Source organism: Heterocephalus glaber, unplaced genomic scaffold, assembly GCF_053883595.1.
Source record: "Heterocephalus glaber isolate CG9 unplaced genomic scaffold, H.glaber_assembly_v1.0 deba00001538, whole genome shotgun sequence".
Classification (NCBI taxonomy): Eukaryota; Metazoa; Chordata; class Mammalia; order Rodentia; family Bathyergidae; genus Heterocephalus; species Heterocephalus glaber.
Genome location: NW_028258333.1, coordinates 33,892,972 through 33,903,431, shown reverse-complemented (window position 1 = coordinate 33,903,431; position 10,460 = coordinate 33,892,972). Strand labels below are relative to the sequence as shown.

General features: G+C 33.1%; 1 pseudogene; it reads right to left on the bottom strand.

Annotated features, from left to right (window-relative positions):
- Positions 1–8,079: 8,079 nt before the first annotated feature.
- On the bottom strand, positions 8,080–8,225 carry LOC147824552 (U2 spliceosomal RNA; annotated as a pseudogene).
- Positions 8,226–10,460: the final 2,235 nt, after the last annotated feature.

Here is a 10,460-nt window from a genome sequence, read left to right as displayed (position 1 = left end):
GCAGAAAGGGAGCCAATATACTTGATTGAGATATCTGATATTAATGGTGAGTAAATTCCATTGCTAGTATTGTCATTAATTTGCTTTTCCATTCTCTATGTATGTTAATTACTTTTGTTAGGCTGATGGTCTCTAAGACTGCACACTTAAAAGTATATATTAGGTTTTGTTGGGTTTCATAAGAACAGAATTAGCATTTCTAGTTACATTCATTTGACTTTCTCATGTTTTTCTGATTTATAACTTTTTATTATATCTTTGTATTATGTTAATACAGTAGCTCATGCTTTTCTATGCACATTTACTGATGATATAAAAGTGTACAATTAGAAAGATTTGGATACTACACATCTATGCAATGGTTATGTTTCAATAATCATCGGGTCCCCTCAAGCCTAATATTTTATGATTCTAGGCATGTGATCGTGTGACTACATATTTGCATTCAGAATACTTAGATAATTTTATATTTGCATTACTTGATGGAAAGACTTTCAATGAGCTATTTAGTAACACCAATTAAATACAAAATTTCTACCTATACACAACCTCTGTCTTTACTGGAAATTTGGTTTAATATCTCATTTCAAACTTTGAACATTGTAATCCTTATTTTATCAATATTGAGAGATAATGATTCCTAAAGGTTATAGACATAGCTTCATTCACATGCAAAGCTCATAAACTGCATAAACTAGGGCAGTTGTTAAAAACCCATTAGAACTGCCATGAGCCTCTATAGTAGTAACAGGGAAGGGAAAGACAACATAAAAAGCAGCAGCTGCAGGATGAGTCAACCAAGTACAGAGGCTGGGGGAAACCAGAGTCTCAATACCAGAACAAATGTATAAAATGATTTAAACCTAATCTGCAGGGGAGCTCACCAAGGTTCAGTTCCAAGAACAGTAACCTTGGAAGCCAGCCTCAAATGTTACCCAGTCAATACACATACTTTAGTTTTTTTGCTCTAGGTAATATTGGTATAACTGTAAAAGTAGATTGTCTCCTCTTTTTTCCCCAGATGGAGATTTAGGACAACACAGATTTTGTATAGTGAGAACTTTCTGAATGGTCAATTCACTGCTTCTCTGTGTACACTCAAGGAAGTAGTTGTTGGAGTATATGTGGTCCTTTTTACTTTCCACTGCAGAAAAGAAGGTAGTTTTTAAACCATGGCAACAGAGATTGCTTGGAGATATTATATGGTAATGCTGGATCCTAAACCATATGCTTTGATTTTGAGATCTTTGTGTCAGTCCTTTCCCAAACCAAAGAGAATTTTAGAAGGTAATTAAAAAACACTACAAAAATACATTCCTCCAATCCTTTATTTAAAATCTTTAGTATAAAATGTATTTTGAATATTTTGAATTTTGGAGAGATAATAAAGTATGCATACCTTGTGTTATATAAAGAAGGTTCTGGGGTAGCATGTCAATATCAGTCAGGAGTCCATCAAGAATGGAGTACCAAAACAGTTAAAACAAAATAGTGCAAACAAAAGTAGACAAATATTGAACATTTTCGGTTATATGTGGAATCTAAAGTAGGCAAACTCATAGAAACAGGGAGGAGAATAGTGGTTATCGGGGTGGACAAAGAGGTAAAGAATGGTAGTCAAATGATGCAAAATTTCACTTATGCAAGATGAATGCATTCTGGAGATCTAATATACAACATAGTGACTACTATGGTTTGAATGTATACTCTCCAAAGTACAGAAATTTAACATCCAATGTAATAGTATGGGCCTTGAAAAGGAGATTTAGTCATAGGAGGCCTTCCCTCATGAATAGTATTAAAGTCCTTCACATAGTTTTGGGCTCTCGTGGCCTTTTACCTTCTACTTTTCATCATATGAACACACAGATTTCTCCTTCCTGTAGGACACTAACTAAGTACCATCTTAGAAGCAAGGGAGCAGCCTGAATTATAAAACAGAACTTCCCGGCACCTTGAACTTAGACTTCCCAGACTCTAGATCTGTGGGAAAATAAATTTCTCTCCTTAATACATTGCCTGATGTTTTGTTAGGGCAACACAAATAGACTAAACAGTCATTGTCATTGCAGTATTGTATACTTAAAATTTGCTGAGAGTAGATCTGAAGTATTCTAACTGTACAATAAATGAAAAGAAAGAAATGGTAATTATGTGTGTATATTTATGATGATTAGCTTGATTACTGTGATCATTTCACAATGTATACATATATCAAAACATCTGGCTGAATACTTTAAATATGTACAATTCCTATTTGTCAGTTATACCTCAATAAAATTGAAAGAAGAGAGAAATTTCACTTGATATTTCAATGGAGGATAATTAATGTAAGAGATTGTTTGCACAGGTATGGAGATATGAAAGAATGAAGTGAAAAACAATGAGGAACTCAGAGAAAATAATTAGGAAGAAGTGCCTTTCAAAACTAGAGAGATAAGATAGAGAATTTTTAAAATGGAGGCATGAGGCAGATTCTAGAGGTGCCCAAAATACTTGAAAGCTGGAATGAAATTTTGAAATGTTTTTGTTAGAAAAATAGACAAATAGGAAGTAGTAAGTTCTCTTTTCCTTCCTCCTGCCTACTCTTCTTCCTTCAGTACCACTTACTAGGGAAGCATAACTAGAAAAATGTAGTTTAGATGCATCTTTGATCCAGTTTCTCAAATTCAAGTATGTAAGGATGGATTGACATGATGAGGCAGTGGCATATTGGTATCTTATGCATAATTATATATGTATATATTTTACTCCGTATATCATTATAACATTATATATAATACATAATTATATATATGTATATATTTCACTCAAAGTAGGAACAATAAGTTGCATAACACTTTGTCCATTGAGGTTTTGCAACCAAATGAGGTGGCTATAAATTTTTTTAAATGCATGGTTTTTTGAATTGATAATATGAATAAATCAGTGTGGACGTGCACTATTCTGTGTAGGAGGAAAACACCTTCTCTCCTCTCTTATTGTCCTTAGAAGATTTCCACTAAGCATACATATTGCCCTTTTAATCACTATGGCTACAGAGAGGTAGGGTGATTTCTTTCAAAATACCCAGGGACCCTCAGATCTTACCTGTTTTTGTCCTTTTCCTTCCTTTTGAGTGCAAGCTTGACTGCAGAATGAAAGTGTTTGCTTCTTCCCTTTTATGCAATAAATTGGACCTGCCTGGCCTCCTTTTGTATAGGAAAACCTGCCCTACTTCAGCTTTTTCTTTGGCTGGAATTGAATAATGCAAGCCCATATGGCAAAGAGATTGAAAGCCACCTCCTCTCAGGTAATATTTTGACTTCTTTCTTTATTCAGGGAGAATAGAAACAATTAGTTCAAATATGTGAGGATCCGTAAGGGTACTATTTGATAAACATATAAAATTATGGGTGGAAAATGTACTTTGCAAATGTTTTCTACTTCTTAATGGTATGAATTTGCATTGGCCATGAAATTGCTGATTTTTAGAAACTGTGTACAATGGTGTTGTGTCCTAAAAGTGAACAAAACAAAACTGCAGAGTCTAAAGGACTACCAATTGAAAAGTTAAGCCCCTCTTCTCCAAGACATGTGCCAATCCTTTTGATTGGTAGGTCCTTGGACTCTAAAGGAAAATTTATTTATATTAACCTTGAAATTTTCACCAGAATTAATCATTTGTCACCTTTGCTAAAATTCTGTGTAAATAACCCTTACCCTTAGTTTAAAAGCTGTGTATTTATTTGTCCAGCTGACTAACTTAGTCAACTCAGGTTACCGAGGAATGCCTGATAATGGATTAGGGTAGCTTTTCACATGTACAGTCCTTTTCTACTGCCAACAGAAAGAAAGTAACACCTTTTTCAAATCTTGACCTTATGCTTACAGGTGATGTTCGGCAGTACAATGAGAACTGATACATAATGGCACTGACAATCATGGGTGGGATGAAAGCACAGAAGAGTGAGGCACGAAGGCAGAAATTAAATTTTCCTATGTTAGAAGATGTTGACCTAAAAACCAGGTGTATTTTCTAATTAATGCAATATAGTTATAATTTGAAGCCAGAGGCTGTTAAATGTTAACGCCTATTTTGGTGTTCCCAAAATCCTAGGACCTGCATATGTATTTTTATGGAAAAAATATGGTATTTGGGAAAATTTTTCCCCGGCCACAGATTATTTAAGGAACTTGAATTTACCTTTTCCTTACTAGGAAACATTCTTCAATTAAATATGCCCAGGTACACCTATACAGATGGAGACAAAATGCAATGAAAGAGTGAATGCAATCATAATGTACCAATAAACTTAATGAATAAAAAAATGCAGTGAAAGCACAATCCTACTCTTAGTTGATCATCTTCAAGTTATGAAGACTCTATCTTTTTATACAACTCCTTAAAGTCTTGCTGTATTGTCTCCGATAGGAAATTCAATAAGAGAAAGGTACAAATTTACCAGTTCTTTTTAAAGAGTATCAGGGAAAATTTTTATTTTTTTAAAAATAAAGTCATCAAACAGAATTCAAAACAATTAGGTTGCTTAACAAACAAGAATTTCTCTGCCAGGTATAGTGGTCCATGACTAATCCCAGAGCCCTGGGAGGTGGAAGGAGAAGAATTGGGAACTTAGGGAGATTTTGCATCAAAAAATAAAAAAGGGCTTGAATGTAGCTTAGTGAGAAGGCCCTGTGTTCAATCTCAGGACTGCCAAAAAAAAGGAATTGCTCATTTGATTATTGTTATATCTACTTCTCTTTCTCCTATTTTTTGTAAGTAGTATTGTCAGTGAGCATCAGGTTTTTTAAAAAACTTTTATTAATACATGTTTGCAGTACATAATGATTACATCCACTATTAGGAATTGGTAACGTACATAACACACTTCAATTCCCTTCTTTTTTCCCCAAAAGATGAATGGATATAGACCCTGACTCCAAAGTTTTAAAATACAAATGACAGACCAAAGATAAAAGCAACAGTATTGTCAACTATTTGATTTAAATTTCTCAGGACAGCATTCTTCTGTGTTGAAATCCAAACGATGCACATGAATTATAAGAATGGAAAATTATCACATAAATCAAAATGTTCTGTGTCTTTTATGGCTACTACATAATGATTGGGGCAGCTGTTCATCCAGATGGGAAGGAGATGTTTAATAGCTCTCCTTTCTTAGTGGTTGTCAAAGTATTCATTTTTGAGCACTGGGTACAGTGATAGGATAAGGAACTATGCTTTTCTTAGCTACTTTGCCTCAAGATCTCTGTCTACTTCTTCCCTTTTCTTCCCTCTAATCCCAACCAAAAAGGGAGAAGAGGAGAAGGAAAGGGACAAAGGGAGGAGAAGGAAAAAGGAAAAGAAAGAGAGGAGAATCCAAAGATGATGAAGGTGAAGACAGTTTAAGATGAAGATGAAGAAAAATAAGCAGATGAAGAAGAACGAACAGGATGTTATTCTTTTTCTTAATATAATTTTTAATAAAGTAAACTAAATATAAATTTCTTTTTTAGATATCTAATAAGAGGGGAGCAAGAAACACTTTCATCACAAAAAGTGATTTTTATTTTTGTTATAGAATAGAATATTTAGCATTGCTCTAAACTGAACTACCTCTATATACTAAAAGCAGTTTTCTAATTATATACATTGGATACTAGGAAATACCTCCCTGAATAGAAAATACTAGAAAATTGTGCAGGTGTTTATATATTTTTCTTCATAAATTCATTTCTTATTAATGCCTTTTTGTACTCTATTGCCAAATGATACAGCATGATGTTCTCCTAATTTTTCTTGTACTTACATGCTTCTGCTTTTGAAATTCTCTGTTCCAAACTTTACTATCATAGCAACAGTGTTTGAACAGAGCACCCAGTTACAGATGAAAGAGCCCCAAATAACACATATAGGTTTTCTGAAAAAAACCCTACATAGCAAAGATCAAGGTTAAGGGGCAAAACAAAAATAAGGGCAGTAGAAGACTTTGAAGCCTTTGGTATGAGCAACTAGAGCAAACATTAAACATAAGCAAATCCTAAAGAGATTATCATGCATTCTCACACAAACCACTTCTTTGCCTCAGTTCTGAGTATGCAGTACGCATGTCCAGGTTTTAAACAAAACTTACAAATATATCAACAGCCAAGTAAAGGTAGTGTGATGTGATAAAGCAGTAGTTAGATTCAGACATAAAACTTGAAGTTGTTATATGGTAAATTTAATATAATTATGACTAATATATTTAGGGATTTGTTAAAAAAAACAAATAGTAGGTAAAAAGAGATGGTTAGTGAAAGAAAAGATATGGAAATTCTACGAAAAAATCAAAAGGAAATGCTAGATATCAAAACACCATGTCAAAACTGAACACTGCCTTTGATGTACTCAGTAGTGTACTTGACACAGCTAAGAATAGAATTTATAAGCTTGGTAACGGTCAATCAAAATTTTCTTAAATTGGAAAGCAATAAAATAAATGAAGAAAAAAAAAAGCAAAGGACAATACCAAAACAGAGCAGATCATGTAAGTAATGCAGAGCAATGTATAAAGGTGAAATGTACGTATAATTGAAATCCTAAGAGAAAAAGAAAAGAAAGACAGCAATGTCACAAGGAGTGGGAGAAGGAGACCAGTAATAAGGTACTTGGATTTTGTAAGGGGTGGCATAATATTATTTGAAGGCAGGCTTAAATTAGATTAAAATGTATTTTGTAAACTCTAGGGCAACTATTACATTTTTTTTCTAGAAACAAAGCATAATTGACCAATTAAGAGGGAAGATAAGATTGAGTGATTGAAAATTCTTGATTACTACTAGAGGAAGGAAAGAATAAGAAGATGGCAAAGACAAAGAAGTAATGCAGCCAACAGAATAGATTCACAAATATTTCATCCATCTGTATTACTTTAAATGTAAATTATCTATTTATTATTTAAAAATAGAAATTTTCAGAATACATGGGAAAGATCAAAGCTCAACTACTATATGTTGTCCAAGACTGAGTTGGGCCATAATGCAAAAATAAATAAATAAATATTTTGAAAATGTGACTACTGTGTCCTTTTGAATCCTTGTAAAAATGTGGGAGAGCAAGTAGTGGGAAAGTGAATGTTTACTTTTTATTTCTTATATTACCAATCTTAGGAATTGCTTCCAGTGTGTTTGTTTCAAAAATGTCAGTAGAGCTTTGGTTACCAAATTTTGCTATAGTAGAAATTAAAGAAATCTCTCATTATTTTCTATTCAATAAAATTTGGGCCAAGCATGGTGACACATGCCTGTAATCCCAGCTACTGGAAGGGATGAGGCAGGAGGCTTTTAAATTCCCAGGCAACTTTGGAAATTTAGTGAGATCCTGTATCTAAAACAAAAACAAAAATGAAACATTGAAAAAAGACAAAAAACCAAAAATAACTGGAAACGTAGCTCTAGTGAGACACTTGCCTAACATATGTAAGGTCCTGGGTTCAAATTCCAGGATTTTCCTATCCCCCAAAATTATATATACATATATATATATAATACTCTCTACTGAAAGGTAGTGATGGAAGGCAAACTTTCTGAGACAATTAAAACAAAGCATCATTTATTGGGCTTAAGATTCACAGTTGATTTCTTTAGACATCTTCAAATGCTCACTTCTGGCATTTCTAGATTCTGACAACTCCTAGAAATGTGCCTATCCTGCTAATAATATTTCTCTACAGGTCATTGGGTTGGAAAGTAGGGCTCAGATTTTAGAATTTCTTCATTTCTCAGATCTGTTTGCACAGAGACAGTAGTGCATATGTCTGGTTGGCTGCATCGTAGGATGCACCTCAGGACATATGGTGAATTCAATGTAGGTCCATCAGATAATGTCTGCTGCTTACCATGGCCATCCCACTCCACCTCAAGTCCATATAGAGTGAGAGTTAACTTTGCTTCATTTCTCACTTTCACATTAAATTATTAATAACTTGAACAGATAAAGCATGTAATGATAATCATATCATTTATAGAGAACACCTTCACTTTTTAAAAAATTTTTTATTTGTCTCCTTGCTGGCTAGCATCAACCTAGTTTCTCTGACTTTTATGGAGACTTGTTTTTGGACTTAACTGTATTCCTATAATGTAAGAAAATGACTAAAATTTATGTTTTGATAACATAGAAAATACACAGCATTTAATAAATAACTATGAAAGTGTAGGTAGTTTTACACTTGCTCTTAGCCAAAAGGCTGAGAAGCTACATAGGTCTTTTTAAATAAAATTTGTGGTAAGCTTTCAGAGCTTATTGAAACCAAAATCATTATTTCCCCTATTTTATTTTCTTTTATCATCAATCCACCCCATAGAATTTCCTAATGACATACTGTACATTAATCTTTTGTGATCTACAATGAAGGAAATATTTTTAAAGTAGATAGACTACTTTCCAGTGACAAAAAGCAATATAGCCATTTAGATATTCTGTATTATTGATTTTTTAAGCAACAGAACATTATAGAAAAGATTATATTCAAACTATGTTAAATGTATAAATTTCCATGAGAATTTGAAGTGATTTCAAGTGCATCCATTTTATTTTCACTAGTATCTGTAAAAACGTACTACACCCACAGGACAATGTTAGTAATAACCTGACTGCATAGTAAGAGGATCTATTTCTCTACCTATCTCTTCAGGAGCTAATAGAAAGCTATCTATGAATTGTAGTACTAATTTGAATTTAACTTATTTCTCAAATAAAATAATTTTATATATACCCAGACCAGTGAGTTATGGAAACTGATGTTCTGCCCTGTAATTAAGTAACAAAGAAAAAATTCTAAATCAGCGTGAAAGTGCAGACCTGTACAAAGTAAATAATATGAACTGATCACTAATAGACCATATATAAGGTTACTAGCAAAGGTGAATTCATTTGGGACTGACAGGTAATTGAGAAAACTTTAAATATAAATTTATTGAATATTTATATTATGTATAATATTTGTACACCAAAAGCCGGTGAAAGAGAAAATATCATAGATTTAATAAAATTTAGGAAAAATTCCGACACACACATTTAGGATTCTTACACTTAAATCAGAGACCTGCACATATCTATTATGTAAGCAAGGATGTCTAGTAAACAAAAACTGAAAAATGTTATTCCAGTATATTATAATGTGCCTTATATGCATAGGAAAACTTTAGTATTATTTTCTCCAACTAAAAATAATAGTTTATTTGCCAAAGCTAATTTAGCTCTCAAAACAAAGGAAATAAATTCAAAGACTACCTGTACAGTAGTTATACACCTTTTCAAAGGTTTGAATATATAAGTTCTTGTAAGCCTGTGAGGACTTAGATGGCAGTGAGGGAAAGATTGGAATCTCCTGTGTAGTCTTAAAGGCACTTCCATTTCCCACTTTTCCTCCTAGTAAATGAAGACAGGATGAACAGCTAAAATTACTAATTGGTTTACTGATCAGTTGTACTTTGTTCGATTGATTTGCAATTAATTCTGGTTTGTGGCGTGCTGAAGAAGAACGTTGGCGCCAACCTTTGAGGCAGCTGATACTTAATACCCTGCTGGAGACAGGGAAGCAAGGTATCAATATTCGGTGTGGAGACAGCTCCTAGGATTTCCACGAAGAATTACTCTGTGTGATGCTCTTTCCAGGGAAGCCAATTATTTCACACAACTGTAAAAAATAACAAAATATATGTTTCTGTTTGATTTTAATCTTGAATAATTAAGAGCAAAATACGACATTCCAATATATCAGTCCTTTCAGTTCTTATTTTCTCATTTTATTTTCCTCCACAAAGTTCATATCCACTCATGTAGTCAGATATATGCCCACAAGAGCTCATTTTTGCATGCATGTATGCATTCACACTCGTGTGCATGCACACACACAGACACACACACAGACACACACACACACAGACACACACACACACACACACACACACACACACTCCCAGATGGCCAGAGGATTTGTTAAGCTTATTCTAAGAAAAGGGAATTTATTAAAATTTAACTATATTAATGGTTCCTAGATTAGAGTCAAAAGTAATTCATATTTTAAGTATCAGAGACAGAGTCTGAGAAATGGAAATCTAACATTGAAATTACCATTTTTAGAGGATCAATGTGTTAAAAACTGAATAAGGGCAAAATATTTTACTGGTTTTTATGAAATTGTGGTTGTTGCCTCTGCTAATATTAGTTCCTCTCTACTCTTCCCACTAAAAGAGTGTCAGTTTCATATCTCTTGTTCTTAAGTAATTTCCGTTGAGCTCCATCCTGTATAAGAATTTTTAGAATGTTATTTACTGCATTTTTGATAGTGAAGAATACATTGATGTTTATATTATAAAATTATATGACTATTTAATAATTGAAATTATATATTTTTCTAGCTTCTAAAACCTAAAATCCTATACAAATATAAAATGTAAAGTTTCCTTAAAACATTTAAACGCTATATATT